Here is a 17,715-nt window from a genome sequence, read left to right as displayed (position 1 = left end):
AGCATTGGCGGAACTACATCTCAGATAGCATCCAGATGTGGACCACTTCAGGCAATGATGCGGCACTGATGGCCTTCTTCTGGCCCTGACAAAATGGATGTGAGCCTGAAGTGGCCCATATGTATAATAGCAAATATGGCCCAAATATGCCAAATCAAATGTGGGACATTTTTGGCAAAGATGCGGTGCTCTCAGCAACATGTAATCTGGATGTGACCCTGAAGTGGCCCGTGTGGTAAGTGGTGAATATGGCCCAAACATCACAAAACAAATATGGGCCACCTTTGGCAAATATGTGGCAAATGCGGCATTGCTATGGCTTGGTTCTGGCCCAGATCTGGCAAACAGGAGTGGACCGCCCAAGTGTCATCATTCCACGTGGTATGTGGGCCAGATTAACGAAAGATGAAAGTCGGATGTGGGACAGGTCCGGGCCACAGCAATTTTGCTATCTGGGTACCTTGCTATTGCTCATTTGTTTAAGGGTGCACAAAGCATCCATGGGACTTATCGTCCATGAAGTGGCTGAGGCTCTGTATTGCATGGACAAAATATACATAAGTAGGGAGATCACACATAACAACAAGGGAGATCGTCTTCGGGAGGTTGTCTGTGCCTTTGCAGAGAAAGGGTTCCCCCAGTGTGTCAGTGCCATCGATGGCACACATATCCCCATCATCGCCCATCAAGAAAGTCCAAAAGACTACTTTGACTGTAGTGACCGTAGTACTCCAGGCCATGGCTGATCACCTCTCTCGGTAAGAATAATATCCTATTCTACAGTTAAGACACTCTCTCTCTCTCTCTCTCTCTCTCTCTCTCTCTCTCTCTCTCTCTCTCTCTCTCTCTCTCTCTCTCTCTCTCTCTCTCTCTCTCTCTCTCATCTGTGGTATAAGCAGAAATCACATTGTGTGTGGGCACAGAGAAAATCAGGTGGGCCTAGCCTGTCCAAGACCATCCATCCATCCATCCATTAACCGAACCGCTTATCCTGCTGTCAGGGTCATGGGGATGCTGGAGCCTATACCAGCAGTCATTGGGTGGCAGGTGGGGAGACGGGAGACACCCTGGACAGGCCGCCAGGCCATCACACAGGGCCGACACATACACACACGCACACACACATTCACACCTAGGGACAATTTAGTATGACCAAATCACCTGACCTACATGTCTTTGGACTGTGGGACAAAACTGGAGCACCCAGAGGAAACCCACGCAGACACGGAGGGAACATCCAAACTCCACACAGAGGATTACCCAGGAAAACCCCAAAGGTTGGACTACCCCGGGGCTCGAACCCAGGACCTTCTTGCTGTGAGGTGACCGCGCTAACCATTGCGTCACTGTGCCACCCCCGTCCAAGACAAATCATGCTCAGTAGGTTCTGAAATGTATATGTTAACCAAAATAGGCAATTACAACTATACTTGCTTGAATGCACCAGTTTAATCATACAAGCTTTATACATCATCAGAGGTAATGTTACAGGCATCAACACGAACATTAACAGCATCACAGAGCCTGGCACGGTGGCCACATATTCACACACACACACACACACACACACACACACACACACACAGCTGACACAGCTGACAGATGCAACAGCATCAATAATCACGATCTGCGGATAGCGGTACATCGGCACCAACATGCTCAATAACGTTAAACATGACACTTGAACAAAGTCTGGCACAGGGGCCACATAGCCCCCCCCCCCCCACACACACACACACACACACACACACACAGCTGACACAGCTGACAGATGCAACAGCATCAATAATCACGATCTGCGGATAGCGGTACATCGGCACCAACATGCTCAATAACGTTAAACATGACACTTGAACAAAGTCTGGCACAGGGGCCACATAACCCCCCCCCCACACACACACACACACAAACAAGTGTTGTCAGACACACACTCAGTCATGTCAGCTTCCCAATAAAAGTTTTGTATTATTGGCCAATGGGCCAATTATTTTACCATCACTTGACAATACAACACATGTGAGGTGATTCAAAACAAAAATTAGCCTTATGCACCCTCCCCATACACACACCAGCATAAAATCCAACTGTACACCCATCAAAAACTATATCCAATAATACTGACATAGGCAATCAGCTACTACAGTGTGAAGTTGTAAATTAGCTTACTTTTGATGATGACAGCAGGAGACGACGGGACTTGGTGTTGAACACGGACCTTATTTCATTATAGTCCAACGAGTCAGTCAGTTCTCTTTCAAAGGAGAGCGGGGACAAAGAGTTCAGTCTGTATGTCATCATTGATGCCCTGATGCCAGTTATTATCCAACTTACAACTGAAAAGAGTCTTTCAAGAGTGCAGCTTGTTATAGGTGGGGTGACGAGGGCCCGTAGGAGAGGATTCATTATGGGAAATATGTCACTGGGGCATGGGTTGAGCACTTCATCAAGTGACGGAGAGGCCCTGCCTGCTGTGACCTTCCTCTTCAGCTGCTATACAACACTTCATGTTCTGCATCTTCCACAGTGATGGGAAAGTGTGTGCTGGCGGGCTGTATTAACGCCTTGTCACCAAAGGTGTTCGACCGAGGCAAGCAAGCAGCAGCAGTTCTTATAAACCCGTACAGATCCAGCTCTGTGATCTGCCTGTCTAGTATACCATTCCATATATTTTTAGGTCTGAGTTGTCCTTTACACGTGATGTTTTGCCCAAGGTAGCATCAACCTGTGTATCACCCAACTTAGCTGGCACCTTCCTCTTTTGAGACCCAGTGACGTCCCAGCTCAGAATGTCATGTTTCTTCATCAGATCATCTGCCGGTGCGTGCGTTTACATGCACAGTTAAGTCGAGCTATGGTTATAGTAGCTCGGTTAGGTCATGTAATTGGACTACTGTCGTTGTCCCAGTATACAAGAACCAGGGGAGAATCGATGTATTGACGGAAGTATGTCCAACCCCGGTATGGTAGGTGGCAATATGTCCCCTTTAAGCTGCTTGCTATTGGATGAAAGAGCGCCGGGGGAACTATGGATCATACGCAGAAGGCCTAGGCCAGTTCGGGGCCGACTGAAGCGTATACATGCCAGAGTAAATCGATCCCTAATCGGTGTTAGTCTGACTTCAAGAAATTCGATTTAGTACGATTTCAGTTGGACTAACACGTTTACATGTATTTTAAAAGTCCAGTTTTAGTCGGACAAACACAATAAATTAACTTTTTCTAACATCATGTAAACGTAGTCAGTGTCATTACTTTATCAAAGTCATTTTCTGCATTCCTGAATGTATTGTAGCGCTCCTTAAGACTCAGTTAGATCAATGCAAGCTGTAACTGGTACGGAGGAAGACTGCAAGCCCTTGGTGGCGCAGTCATTCATTTCTAACAACTTGTTGAACATGACAAGTTGAAACACACATTTTTTCATTTGGACTTGCTGAAGTAGAGTCGGTGAAAATTACGGTTAGCCTTTGGGAAGCTATCGCCCATCTCAACGGTTGGCTGTTGTAGCCCTCACCCATCATTATAACTATTGCTGATTACAGGATTCAAACACGCGAGACAGAGAAATCAACTTGCCCGAAGTCAATTTTGACTTGCCCCTATACAAATTGTTTAATTTATTGTGGTTAAAAAACAGCAAAGACTATAGTCAATTGTCATGTTTAATCTTTAAGTAAATGAAACATAACAAGGACACAGTGTGTCATGGATGCGTAGCAACAAACATTCTTGCTTTTTGAAAAGGGAATGACCCTTCCCCCACCCATCCATCCATCCATCCATCCATCCATCCTTCTCCCCAGAGATGGACTCGTTAACTGTGAGTGATTGAGTGAGTGAGTTTACCCGTGGGTGGGTGACTGAGTGAAAGAACAAGCTATAGCAGATTTTTCGCATCTAAAAACCAAATGAAACCATACAAATACGAATCTAAATTACACCCACGTGCTCTCTGATAGCCCATCTTTGTACAACACGCTCCGCATCGAAATTGCCAACTGCTGGCCCCTCAATGCTCATGTATAGCAGTTTCCACAATATTTCAATTGAAAGGTTGCTCTGCCAATCTGTTTTAATGCGTTTCATGGCACTTAAGCCACTAGGGGTGGGAATCTTTTGGAATCTCAGGATTCAATTCTATTTCGATTCTTGGGGTCACGATTTGATTCAAAATTGATTTTCGATTCAAAACGATTCCCGATTCAAAATTGATTCGAGATTTAGTACATAGGGGTGCTAATTTCAGGATCTACTCCAGTCCGCTGTGCGCTGAGAAAAAAAGAAATTATGGCATGAAAGTAGACTAAAGTGTGTATATTTGAAATAGTTATTTCAATTGACTGCAATAATGTGAACACACAAAGGCAAACCCAAGACAAAAGGTAACATTTATTCATGCAAAACTTGCACAGATAAAACTGGTAACAGCTTAGTTTTTAGTATTTCTCAATTCTCGGTGACTTCAAAAATAACAAGTTCAACTTATAAAAAAAAGTCAAAATACTGTTATTTAAATAAAGTTGGGAGGCTTAAGCTAACAGCATTTGTATTTCTCAGAAACTTGTCAATTTCAAAAATAAATTGTGCACAAATAAAACTGGTATTTTGGGTGATTTTTTTCAACTTTGGTTTGGTGTGTAGGATTACTCTCCACCAGTAGCAATAACCTAGGTTCTTTTGTAGAAAAAGAAGCTGATCTCCATGTTCTGGAGTAAGAGTGCTCCACTGCACTGCCACTACATCCCCAGCAGTGGAGAATACTCTCTCCGCTGCAACCCTAGCACCAGAAATGCATAGGTAGTGTTTAGCTAATTTGGCCAGTAGAGGAAAAGCTGTCTCATGGGACCATGGGATTTATCCCAGATAACAAAATTGCTGTGGCCCGGACCCATCCCACACCCTACACTTTCATCTGGCTCACATACCTCCTGGAATGATGGCACTTGGGCGGTCCGCTCCTGTTTGCCAGATCTGGGGCAGAACCTAGCCATAGTAATGCCGCATGTGTCACATATTTGCCAAAGGTGTCCCATATTTGTTTTGTGATATTTGGGCCATATTCACCATTTATTACACGGGCCACTTCAGGGTCACATCCAGATTACATGTTGCTGAGAGCACCGCATCTTTGCCAAATAAGGCCCACATTTGATTTGGCATATTTGGGCCATATTTGCTATTATACATGTGGGCCACTTAAGGCTCACATCCATTTTATCAGGGCCAGAAGAAGGCCATCAGTGCTGCATCATTGCCTGAAGTGGCCCACATCTGGATGCTGTCTGGGAGTGAACGGTGAATGTGATGAATGACTGGGTTGCTCTTGAGGTCCATGCATCACAGGTACTAACAGCGACTCTGGGGACTTTGCTCAAGGTTTCCCTGACTTTTAACGTTTCCTCTGGTAAAGCTGAGGTACCGCTTTCTCAGTAAAAAAACAAAAAAACAAAAAACGACATACTTTGCTCAATTGTATGGATCATAAATCTAAAGCTTTAATTGTTGACTATGCTGTAGGAGCACATGTCTTTTGAAATGAAACAGGACATGAATATGGTTTTGTTTTTGTTTTTTTGCCTGTTCAGAATTGGCTGGGAGTTAAGTAAAGTGGCGCAGTGTGTGTTGGTTGTTTATTAATGTAATATCTTGATGGAAATCAATAACTCAGACGGAGACCGAACTGTGCATGGAGACTTACACGTCCACAGAAGGCACGTGGTATGTGGGTAATTGCTGTTTATTACAGCCACGTCCACTAGGTGGCTCAATAGAAGTATGGATGCCCCGCCAATAACCAAAATTAATAGATATATCATGTCGTGAAAAGTATTGCTTACCATGAGCAATAGGTAGCACTTCCCGTCAAGTTCAATGTCATGACCTTGTGTAACCAGGTTAAAATTAATGTTTTTATTTTATTTTGTTTGAGTATGAAATATCACCAAATCCTGTCTGTGTGCTGTTATTTGTGTTTACTACATTTTATTTTATGTCATTATTTACTTTTATGCGTTTTACAACGACCGTCATATACGTGTACTGTCGCTTTAAGAGAGAGGTCTTATGGGTACACGGAAGACGGAACGCGGGAGAGGCCATTTTTGTTTTGTGGGAGGAGTCTCAAGCAGCAATCGAGCCGAGCCACACGTGTTTCTTACCGTGGGACAGTTTTGCTGGTTGAGGAGAACGTAACCTTGAGTATCCCTGTAAGAAGATACTGCAAGCTGTGGGATAAAATACTTGTTTATCCTTTTTTACATCGGAGTCCCGTGGACGGTTTCTACTTCTAACGCACACGAGTGGAGTCCGGGCAGTGGTTGAACTTCGACCCCCACGTCCGTAAGAAACACCGCTCCCGCTGGAGGACTGGACGGTTGTCGAAGGGTGTGAAACCAAAATAAATGGCAAGGTGGGCCAAATAGAGTCCTGTGTGTCCCCGCTCCTTCCTTGATCATGATGATGATGATGAGAGACTGAGGGCCCCCCACAACACCTGGGGCCCCACACAACTAGAACACAACGCAGAGCTACTGATGAGAGTGACGGGCATGCAGCAGGCTGACCAGCATAGAACAGCATAGGACTGCCCCCGTTACACTTGCTGTACTGTACTGTACTGTACCGTCCGTACACACAGCTGGCGTTCAGGTCCCAGTCTCCTCTGGAGGCATGGGTTGGAATCCCACTCCTGACAAGTCTTAGCAAATGAAGAAATCTTTATGTAGCGTTTATTAAAACACAAGCAATTGAGCAACAAAACCTCACTAACAAAACAAGGGGACTTGTCCTGTGGCACTTTCACCTGTGCTGTTTGGCTTGTATTAACACTGAAACACTCAGAGCTTGTAGCAGTGGTGTTGAGTATTTCTTCACATAGAGCACAGCATTGATGACATGACCAGAGAAAACATTCTTGGAAACGGGCAAACATTATGCAATTGCTGTACGCAGTAAGGTCCTGCGGGACTGAAAAGCCTGCACGTGGGCATTTAATCACAAGGGACACATCCGGGACCTCTCGCACCCTAAGCGAGAATCATACCCCCAGACCAACGAGCCACAAAACCTCATCTTATTGACTTTCCTTTTTTTTTTTCATTCTTCAGACTATAACTGAAAGCAAAGAACCTAATCACATTTTATGAATGAAGAGTAAGAAGCTTTTCCCATTCGTGTTGATAGTTGGACCCTTTCCTACAGTAGGCGTTTTAACCCCCAGCCTACAGGTAAGATGTCACCGGCCAATAAATTGATTGGTCAAGGCATTGGTGGTTCAGTGGTAGAATTCTCGCCTGCCACGCGGGAGGCCCGGGTTCGATTCCCGGCCAATGCATGCTGCTTTTCCAACTACAGTTAAGTTGTTTGAAAGAGTGAAATCGCTCTTGGCCTTCACAGTACACCCTGTCAGTTATCTTACGTAAGCAGCATTTTGTCAGGCTGACAGAATTTGGGATGATGTCCAGGACAAAAGCTGCTTAGAAAAGGGCAGAGGTACAGTGGGCTGTGGTCTTACTTAAACCAGTAAAGATAACTCTGGGCCGAGCCTGTAGCTGGCGCCAACCCGTGCAGTAGCCAGCCAGCAACAACTTATTTGCTCCACGCAAGCCAAACTTTGGCTCAGAGAAGATGATAATGACAAAAAACGAAATACATATGTGTACAGAAAATACAGCAGGGGACTCAGGACACAACCTTAGGGGGGCTCTTGTGCTGAGGATGAGAAAGGTGGAGGTGTGTCTACTCACCCTAACCACCTGGGGTCTGCCAGTCAGAAAGTCAAGTACCCAGTTGCACAGGCAGGTGTTCAGGCCAAGTGCCCTGAGCTTGCTGACCATTCTAGGGGGCATTATGGTACTGAAGGCTGAACTGTAGCCAACGAACAGCGTTCTCACGTAGTTCTACCCCACGTTGTCAAGGTGGGATAGGGTTGTGTGCTGTAAATTTATTGACCTTTAATTTTTTTAGCCATCCATCCATTTTCCAAACTGCTTATCCTGCACTCATGGTCACGGGGATGCTGGAGCTTATCCCAGCAGTAATTGAGCGGCAGGCGAGGAGACACCCAGGACAGGCCGCGAGGCCATCACAGCGCCTTTTTTAAATATATCCTGCTACTCACCCATTGCTAGATGGAGCCTGAGGTCAATCCATCTTCAAAATCTGTTGGCTGCCTCAGGATTTCTGAGATCCCGTCATCCCAGTTTTTTGACAAGAGCATACCCAAACCCTCTGTGAGCTTGGCGAGATGGAGGTCAGGTTATGCATGATTATTCTGACTGTAAGTGGATAAATATTAACTTTCTAGCAGGTACAACAACAAGTTAGCCTGAGATTGTATGCTTGAACAAACTACAACTAAACGAGGTGCCACTGAAACAGCCATCCCCTTTCACAGAGGCCACCCTGTCACTTTAATAGCCATTGCTAATGTACATTTTGAATGATATCATTGGAAGAATTTCATTTGATTCATCTAACTAAAAAATTAACTTTATACTTACAAGTCTGATTTTCAATGGCAAAGGTGCAAAGTACTGCCCTGGCTCAGCAGCAAACTCAGCTCTTTCCCCTCCAACATTGACCGGGGAGAATGCTCTGGCTAATGTGATGGCTAACAAATATCACTTGTCCATCCATCCATCCATTATCTGAACTGCTTATCCTGCTCTCAGGGTTGCAGGGACTCATTTTCAAAATGACTGAATATAAATCTCAGCCTTGCAGAGTGGAATTGATGTGATTGTGCAGTTCCCAAATATACATACATTTGCAGTACTCCAAACTCCAAACTCCTGTGTGGAGTTTGCATGTTCTCCCCATGTCTGCGTGGGTTTCCTCCAGGGGCCCCGGTTTCCTCCCACAGTCCAAAGACATGTAGGTCAGATGAATCGGCCATATTACATTGTCCTTAGGTGTGTGTGTGTGTGTGTGTGTGTGTGTGTGTGTGTGTGTGTGTGTGTGTGTGTGTGTGTGTGTGGGTGTGGGTGTGTGTGTGTGTGTGTGTGTGTCACCCCTGTGTGACAGCCTGGCGGCCTGTCCAGGGTGTCTCCCCGCCTGCCGCCCAATGACTGCTGGGTTAGGGTCCAGCTTCCTGGTGACCCTGAGAGCAGGATAAGCGGTTCGGAAAATGGATGGATGGATTTAATTCTTGACTTTCTGCACTCGCAAGGCAATGTTCAGGCTAGCTCCAATGTTACCCATCCAACTGATTTTGGGAGTGATAATAGGAAGCCAACCTTGCTCACATTCCCCCAATTTTTGTCCAGGGGATAAGCCACAGCTGAAGGCCATTTGTAAGCAATGGAAGAATTTTTTGAGCATTCAGTCTCCTCCCCACATGGACTTCATCTAGCTTTTCACTCGTTGTGTGTCAGGATGGCCGAGTGGTCCAAGGCGCTGTGTCCAGGTCGCAGTCTCTTCTGGAGGCGTGGGTTCGAATCCCACTCCTGACAAGGCTTTGGAATGAAGAGTGCTTTATGTAGTGTTTATTAAAACACAAGCAAATGAGCAACACACTCTTACTAACAAAACGAGGGACTTGTCCTGTGACAGTTCCATCTCTGCTGTTTGGCTTGTGTTAACGCTGGATCACACAGAGCTTGTAGCAGTGGTGTTTGAGTATTTCTTCACATGCAGCACAGTACTGATCACATAACCAGAGAAAGCAGTTTTGGAAACGAGCAAACATTATGCATTATGCAACAGCGCCAAAGAGTCGAAGTGGCCAAAAGTACATTACATCTGTAGAGGTTTAGCACTACCATAGAGAATAAATGGGAAACGGTTTAGGGCTTTTTAGCTGAACAATTCTCGGCCCGGGCAAGGGGGCCAGCATTCTATACCTGTAACGCACTGAATAGCCAATCAGAGGAGCCTGTGGGCGTGCCAGTACGTTTGGAGGAAAACAATAAAGAAGCCCATGAAGTCGTCGTATCGAATCCCGGTCTTAACCTTGGTCACTCACGACTAAATCAACGATGTTTGAGTAATCATTTCAATATTTTTACATGTGTGACTTTGTTTGAAATTATTTTATTTCTTCAGATTATTCCATTTTAAAAATGGAAGTGAATCAATTACGTATGTGTTATGTCTGCACACATCGACAGTGCTGCATTTGATTTGGTGCTGTTCTATTGTGCTGGGATCGATTAGTGATGCCTGCGGGCTCTGGGTTGTTTGATCGGGTCTGCCTTTGATGCTGTGTCAGTCTAAATAAAGAATGCCACGGAGAGGTTGTGTCGAGCGACAGCGCTGTGTCCTGAAGTGATTTAAAAATACAATATTGGCGACGAGGATGGCTGATATCTCTCTCCCACCACCTGCCCCCTTCCTGGCATTACCTGGCGAGCCTCCGGTACCATGGACTCGTTGGCTACATAGTTTTGAAAATTACATCATCGCCTCAGGGCTCGACGACGTGAGCCAGGCTAGGAAGATGGCTTTGTTGCTACACTGCTTGGGAGCAGAGGGTCATCGTGTGCTCGGGACTCTGGGGAACGTCACAAGCTTTGCCGAAGCTGTGGGACTTATGAGCACCCATTTCGCTGCTCCACAGAGTGCCCTCCTTCGGCGATTTATATTCCGTCAGCGACACCAACTGCCTGGTGAGTCTGTGCGGCAGTACGTAGCTAATTTGCGAGGGCTAGCTAGCTCATGCAAGTTTGGCGCGCTTCAGGACGAGATGGTTTGCGACCAGCTAATCGAACACACCAACAACGCAAAGGTGCGTGAGACTCTCCTGCTGGAAAAAGACGATCTGCTGCTGTCCAGAGCAATTACCATCGCACTACCGGTTGAGGGAGCAGCTGAGTGTGCTGCTATGCTAAATACACAGCAAGTGGCCACCTCCAGTGAAGCTGAATACGGCGCATGAAGGCCACCTGGGCATTGTGAAACTGAAACAGCGCTGCCGAGACCTGGTGTGGTGGCCGGGGATAGACAGAGATATTGAGGCTCTGGTGAAGGACTGTTCTGCCTGCCTTGTGAGTGGCAAGACTGGCCACCAGGCTCCCCCACCCCTGCAACCTCTCGCCTGGCCCTCTCAGCCCTGGGAACACCTGCAGTTGGACATTTGTGGTGAGATCCATGGAGTTCCCCACCACCAACGCTTCATGGTGGTCGCCTACGATCTACACTCAAAATGGCCTGAACTCACCACTTCCGGCACTGTGACCTCACAGATCATCATCGACTTCCTGGACTCTCTTTTCTCTCGCTGGGGCCTCCCAAAGACCATCACCACTGACAACGGCCCTCAGCTGGTCTCTGCTGAGTTCACTGCTTATCTCGAAAGCAAGGGCATCCGTCATATACGCACTGCATACTACCACCCCCAGGCCAATGGCGGCGTTGAACGTTTTCACCAGTCACTGAAGAACGGCCTCAGAGCACACATGGCCCAAGGGTGCTCTTTCACGCAGGCCATCCGTCACACTCTGCTGCACTATCGGGCCACACAGCACTCGACCACAGGCGTCTCCCCAGCCTCTCTCATGCTAGGCCGGGAACTGTGCATGCCCCTTGACAGGCTCCGCCCCTCCACACCCCAGGCACCTTCCTCTGGGGTCAGAGCCTCAGTCACTCGTCAGCAGACGCGAATGAAGCAACGGTTTGACCAGTCAAAACGAACCAGGGTGCCAGACATCAATGTGTCAGACTGGGTCAGGGTCCGCAGGCCCCACAGGGACAATAAAATGGCTTCATACTGGTCCTCTCCTCTCCAAGTCACCCGTCAGCTGGGCCCAGCCACTTACCTCCTCAGCGATGGCACTCGGTGGCACTCCAGTCGTCTACGGAAGGTGTCAGCTCCGCCACACACAGCTGGTGACACAACCATAGCCATTCCCTCAGCATGGCAAGACGCCCCGGGGCTTCATGCAGCTCCTACATGGGCCCCAGACATTCCTGGGCTTCAGCTTCCCCTGCCTTCTCCCTCCCCACCTCGGCCTGCCCAGCCTCAGGCCGCCCCGCGACCTGTTCGCACACGTTTACGCCCTGGCCACCTAGAGGACTTTGTGTCAACCTTTCATGTTTGAAATCCTGCCGGGGGGGGGGGGATGTTATGTCTGCACACATCAACAGTGCTGCATTTGATTTGGTGCTGTTCTATTGTGCTGGGATCGATTGGTGATGCCTGCGGGCTCTGGGTTGTTTGATCGGGTCTGCCTTTGATGCTGTGTCAGTCTAAATAAAGAATGCCACGGAGAGGTTGTGTCGAGCGACAGCGCTGTGTCCTGAAGTGATTTAAAAATACAATAGTATGTATGTCACATAGTAAGGTTTATGCAAAGCAAGACATTAAAGGAATAGTTCACTTATGAAATTAACTTTATGGCATTGTTTACTCTCTCCCCCTATGTCAGTTGAACCCCAATTGAAGTTTTTTTTTAAATCCATATAATTTTCTTATATTAGGCTACTGGGGTCCAACATTGAATCGGTGAAGACAAAATGTTTCTAACTCTGTGAATATTATATGGATTTAAAAACTTAAATTGGAGTTTGACTGACATGGGGAGAGAAAGTAAACAATGCCATAAAGTGAGTTTTATACGTGAACTGTTCCTTTAAAAGAACGCAAGAAGATAGATTGGCTATTTAGGAGATTGTACTGCCTCTTTCATTGGTCCAAATGACAGTGAACAAGAAACAATGGGAAAAGTAAAATTGTGCCTTTACAATGTTTAAATTGTACTATTACCTCTAGTGTTCCTCCTTGTGATAGCTATTCTCCTGTGTTTATCTCCTCTGCCTCTTATTACTCGTGCTCTCCCCTGTCCCAGGATCATCCCTTCAACCTGCCTGCCGTTTTCCACTACCCAGCGTTATCCCACACCCACCACCGGACTGCAGCCAGGCCACAGCTCCTCACTATCCTTGGACACACAATAAACACCCATACTTGGGTTTAACCCTTTGTATGGTATGCAACTATTCTGAGTATAGTCGTATATGATTGGGTTAGTATCAGGCAAGCCCCCTCCATTGTATCCAATCAGTGAGGCTCTCCGACACACCGGGGGAGGGAAGAAAAGGAAAACGGAGAAAAGAGGTGGTGTGCGAGAGCTTTGCGGCTGTGTGTGGGTCGGTGGACAAATAGAAAAAAATACGAAATCTAGAGAGAGAGACAGACACGTACTGTGCGTTGAGTGAATGTGTTACCGTCTACAAGAATCCTTCGGGACGAATTCGTGTTTCCTGGGGTGCGTCGGAGAAGGTGTCCTGCTTGGAGGCTGCGAGTGACCACCAGCTAGCATGAATTCCCCCGACTAGCAGTGGAGTGTTGGAAATGGCCATGGACTGAGGACGTGGAAGTCGGTGCTTCGTCGGTGCCGTGAGTTTCAGAGGAACATGTGCCATTGTTGTAGTGTGCATGAGGCACGAAGAGGATTCTAGACAGACATTAGTAGACATTAGTGTTTAGTGATTGGCCTCTCTCCAGCACTAGCTTAGTACCGCACTGGATAAGCCTATAGTACTAACGTTAGTCTATTTGTCAGTGAAGCTAGCTAGCTCCCTGGTCGTAGTGCCTCGTTAGTTCTCAATACTGGGGCTGCGCGCGTTCGGATGAACCGCTGGATGCTGAGAAGAGGACTCGGAGGACAGTCGTGTTTTTTTAGTTTTGTGACGGAAGATTGCTGCCTGAGTGAAAGTTATTTCAAGAGCAGTGTGAACATTGAACGCATTGCATTGCTGTTGGTGCCATCTCATGTCTACAGTGAGTCACGTCGTAGACTACACGCACGTCACGTGGTTTGCCCTGCCATATAGTCGTCTCTCCAGCGGCTCATCTCGTGTGCCCCGGATCCATCAGACTGGTATTTGTGTCAATTTTATTATTACTCATTACTAGACTGTTAAAAAAACGAACTTAACTGTTTATGTTTGAACATTCATTGGTTTTGATACTCAACATTTAGAGTGAGTTTCTGTTGATATTGTGTATACCAAGAGATACTGTGTATACAAAGAAAGTCAAAACTCTTGTTTTTTTGCATTTTTGTTGTTGTTGCCATTGTCATCCTATAGTATTGCATTCAATTAATACTAAACTGCTGTTGCCTATTGATTCGTCTTTACTGTGTTTGGAGTTTAGGGCTTATTACAATACTTACCTGAGGTTTATAATGTAGCGAATTAGGGGGGCAGCCCGGGAACCGTCGCCACAGCCGGGACGCGAACCCGTGTCTCCCACACCGCAAGCGACAACGTTAACCAGTCGACTAAAAGATCCAACCCGTTAGTCAAAGACCAACGTGTCTTCTTATCCATGCACGTTACAATAAGTATTTTGGAGTTGTGTACTTACTTTGGAGTAGGGGCGTCTCAACTGGCCTGTTGGTTCTGGGGAGGGAGGGTTATACTGAGTTGGACCCATAGCACAGCATACACTCTACACGTCAGGGGCCGCCGTGTCAGATACCTTAGCGTGAAGCCCACCTCACGATATCTTGTAGGGTGTAAGGTACTAACCACTCTGTTCAACAGGATAGGCATCCACATACTTACACACGTAGGTACTGACACTAATTGCATTGGGAATGGGGACCCAGATCCCTTCATTAACCTAATCTTTCAAGGTAAATAAGTACTATTACTACCCCAACAAGGCGTGGCTTATTATGCCCGCTACACCTTCATCTGTCTCTGCCTCCCTGAGTTTTGCATTTGGGTCCAAATTAACACCAGCCGAACATAATTGAGATTAACACACACTCTTTTTTGGTTATTTATTGCCACAATTAATTAAGGCTTGTAGAAAAAACACAAATTAAAAGCTAAATGGTCATAACATTTTTTTAACAATAGTAATTAAGATAAAATAATATTTTACATACAATCACATAACCCCCTCAGCTCCCAGCTGTTTATTTACAGCTGAGGAGCTTTGAACATTGTCTATACACTATTTACAATATTGTTCCTAACATTGTCTATTTGCAATATGATTGATTTTTTTTTTGTTTTTCATTCGATGTCATGCATCATGAAATTGCCCAGCCTACACCATTATTTAAAAAAAAATGAAATGAAAAGGTATGAACACGCAGAGCTTGTAGCAGTGGTATTAAGTATTTCTTTGCATGCAGCACAACATTGATGACATGGCATGACCAGAGAAAGAATTTTTGGGAACGGGCAAATATCATGCAATTCCTGTAGGCAGTAAGGCCCTGTGGGACCGAAAATCCTGCATATAGGCATTCTATCACAAGGGGCTCGTCCGGGATTTGAACTCGGGACCTTTCACCCCCTAAGCGAGAATCATGCCCCTAGACCAATGAGCCACGGACTCTAACGTTACTGACTTTCCTTTTTTGCTTTTCATTCTTCGGACTACAAATGAAAGGAAGGAACGCAATCACATTTTATGAATGAAGAGTAAGAGGGTTTTCACATTCGTGTTAATAGTTGAACCCTTTACCATAGTGGGAATTTTAACCCCCAGCCTACAGGTAAGATGTGACCGGCCAATATTTTCAGGGATCAATGTATTGGTGGTTCAGTGGTAGAATTCTTGCCTCCCACGCGAGAGGCCCGGGTTCGATTCCCGGCCATTGCATGCTGTTTTCCCAACTACTGTTAAGTTGTTTGAAAGAGTGATATCGCTCTTGGCCTTCCAGTACACTCGGTCTGATATCTTACGTAAGCAGTATTTTGTCAGGCTGACAGAATTTTAGAGAAAGTCAAGGACAAAAGTAGCTTAGAAAAGGGCAGAGGTGCAGTGGGCTGTGGTCATACTTAAACCAGTAAAGATAACTCTGGGCCGAGCCTGTAGCTGACGCCAACCCGTGCAGTAGCCAGCCAGTTACAACTTATTTGTTCCACGCAAGCCAAACGTTGGCTCAAAGAAGATGATAATGACAAAAAACGAAAAACAAATTATTTGCACATTCATGTGTATACAGACACAACCTTAGGGGGGGCTCTTGTGTTGAGGATGAGAGGGTGGAGGTGTGTCTACACACCCTAACCACCTGGGGTCTGCCAGTCCGAAAGTCAAGTACGCAGTTGCACAGGCAGGTGTTCAGGCCAAGTTCCCGGAGCTTGCTGACCATTCTAGGGGGCATTATGGTACTGAAGCTGAACTGTAGTCAATGAACAGCATTCTCACATAGTTCCACCCCACGTTGAAAAGGTGGGATAGGGTTGTGTGCTGTAAATTTATTGACCTTTAATTTTTTTATCCATTCATCCATTTTCCAAACCGCTTATCCTGCACTCACAGTCACGGGGATATTGGAGCCTATCCCAGCAGTCATTGGGCGGCAGGCGAGGAGACACCCTGGACGGGCCGCGACGCCATCATAGCGCCTTTTTAAATATATCCTGCTACTCACCTTTTGCTAGATGGAGCCTGAGGCCAATCCATCTTCAAAATCTGTTGGATGGTAGAGCTCTCACCTCCCACTCATGACAAGGCTTTGTGAATGGAAGATGCTTCACAAATATTTTGTAGCAGTAGTGCCGTGTATTTATTGACATGAAGCACAATGTTACCAGAGACAGCATTTTTGGAAAAAGGGAAACATTATATATCTACTGTATGCAGCAAGGTCCCACCTGACCTTAGAGCTAGCATTTGAACTGTGTCACACAGAGCTTGTCCGGGATTTGAACACAAGACCTCTCGCACCCAAAGCGAAAATCAGACCCCTAGACCAACAAGCAATAGGGTACCTGTTATTTTAATTTATTTTTTTTAACTTTTATTGTCCTTCTTTCATTCTTCCACCCTGTAACTAAGACAAACAAGGAAACTTGACTCTATCACAGCAGCAAAACTAACAAGAGGTGCTGTGTCAGAAGGCAGATATTTGTTTTTCAAAGTCACAGCCAACTGAATGGCTGCCTCAGGATTTCTGAGATCTGGTCATCCCATTTTTTTGACAAGAGTTTTCCCAGACCCTCTGTGAGCTTGACGAGATGGAGGTCGGGCTATGCGTGATTATTCTGATGGTAAGTCAGTAAACATTAACTGTCTAGCAGGTACAAAAAACAACTTAGCATTCGACTGTATGCTTGAACAAAATCCAATTAAATGAGTAGCCACTGAAACAGCCATCCCCTTTCACATGGGCCACCATGTCCTTTTTGAATGATATCATTGGAAGACTTTCATTTGACTCAGCTAGCTAAGACAGAAACTTTCTACTTATAAGTCTGATTTTCAATGGCAAATGTGCAAAGTACTGCCCTTTCACCTGTGTTGTTTGGCTTGTATTAACGCTGAAACACACAGTGGTTGAGTATTTCTTCACATAGAGCACAGCATTGATGACATAACCAGAGAAAGCATTTTTGGAAACGCGCAAACATTATGCAATTGCTGTACGCAGTAAGGCCCTGCGGGACTGAAAAGCCTGCACATCGGGATTCTATCACAAGGGGCTCCTCCCGGGATTTGAACCCGGGACCTCTCGCACCCTAAGCAAGAATCATACCCCTAGACCAACGAGCCACAGAAACTAGCATTATTGAATTTCCTTTTTTTTTTTCATTCTTCAGACTATAACTGAAAGAAAGGAACACAATCACATTTTATGAATGAAGAGTAAGAAGCCTTTCCCATTCGTGTTGATAGTTGGACCCTTTCCCACAGTGGGAATTTTAACCCCCGGTCTACAAGTCACATGTCGCTGGCCAATAATGCCATAGGTCAAGGCATTGGTGGTTCAGTGGTAGAATTTGCCTGCCACGCAGGAGGCCAGG

The 17,715-nt window shown here is 45.9% G+C and overlaps 4 non-coding genes across 4 annotated transcripts; 3 read left to right on the top strand and 1 right to left on the bottom strand.

The window, feature by feature from the left end:
- The first annotated feature begins 7,262 nt into the window (after positions 1 to 7,262).
- Positions 7,263 to 7,333, top strand: trnag-gcc (transfer RNA glycine (anticodon GCC)). The gene has a single exon. It is a non-coding gene; the product is annotated as a tRNA-Gly (tRNA).
- A 2,036-nt stretch (positions 7,334 to 9,369) lies between these two features.
- trnal-cag (transfer RNA leucine (anticodon CAG)) lies at positions 9,370 to 9,452 on the top strand. Its single transcript has one exon. It is a non-coding gene; the product is annotated as a tRNA-Leu (tRNA).
- Positions 9,453 to 15,494: 6,042 nt separating this feature from the next.
- On the top strand, positions 15,495 to 15,565 carry trnag-ccc (transfer RNA glycine (anticodon CCC)). Its single transcript has one exon. It is a non-coding gene; the product is annotated as a tRNA-Gly (tRNA).
- Positions 15,566 to 17,391: 1,826 nt separating this feature from the next.
- Positions 17,392 to 17,464, bottom strand: trnap-agg (transfer RNA proline (anticodon AGG)). Its single transcript has one exon. It is a non-coding gene; the product is annotated as a tRNA-Pro (tRNA).
- Positions 17,465 to 17,715: the final 251 nt, after the last annotated feature.

The sequence above is a fragment of the Lampris incognitus genome, chromosome 6, assembly GCF_029633865.1.
Source record: "Lampris incognitus isolate fLamInc1 chromosome 6, fLamInc1.hap2, whole genome shotgun sequence".
NCBI lineage: Eukaryota > Metazoa > Chordata > Actinopteri > Lampriformes > Lampridae > Lampris > Lampris incognitus.
Note: the sequence above shows the minus strand (reverse complement) of the source record. Positions and strands in the feature narration are given on the sequence as shown.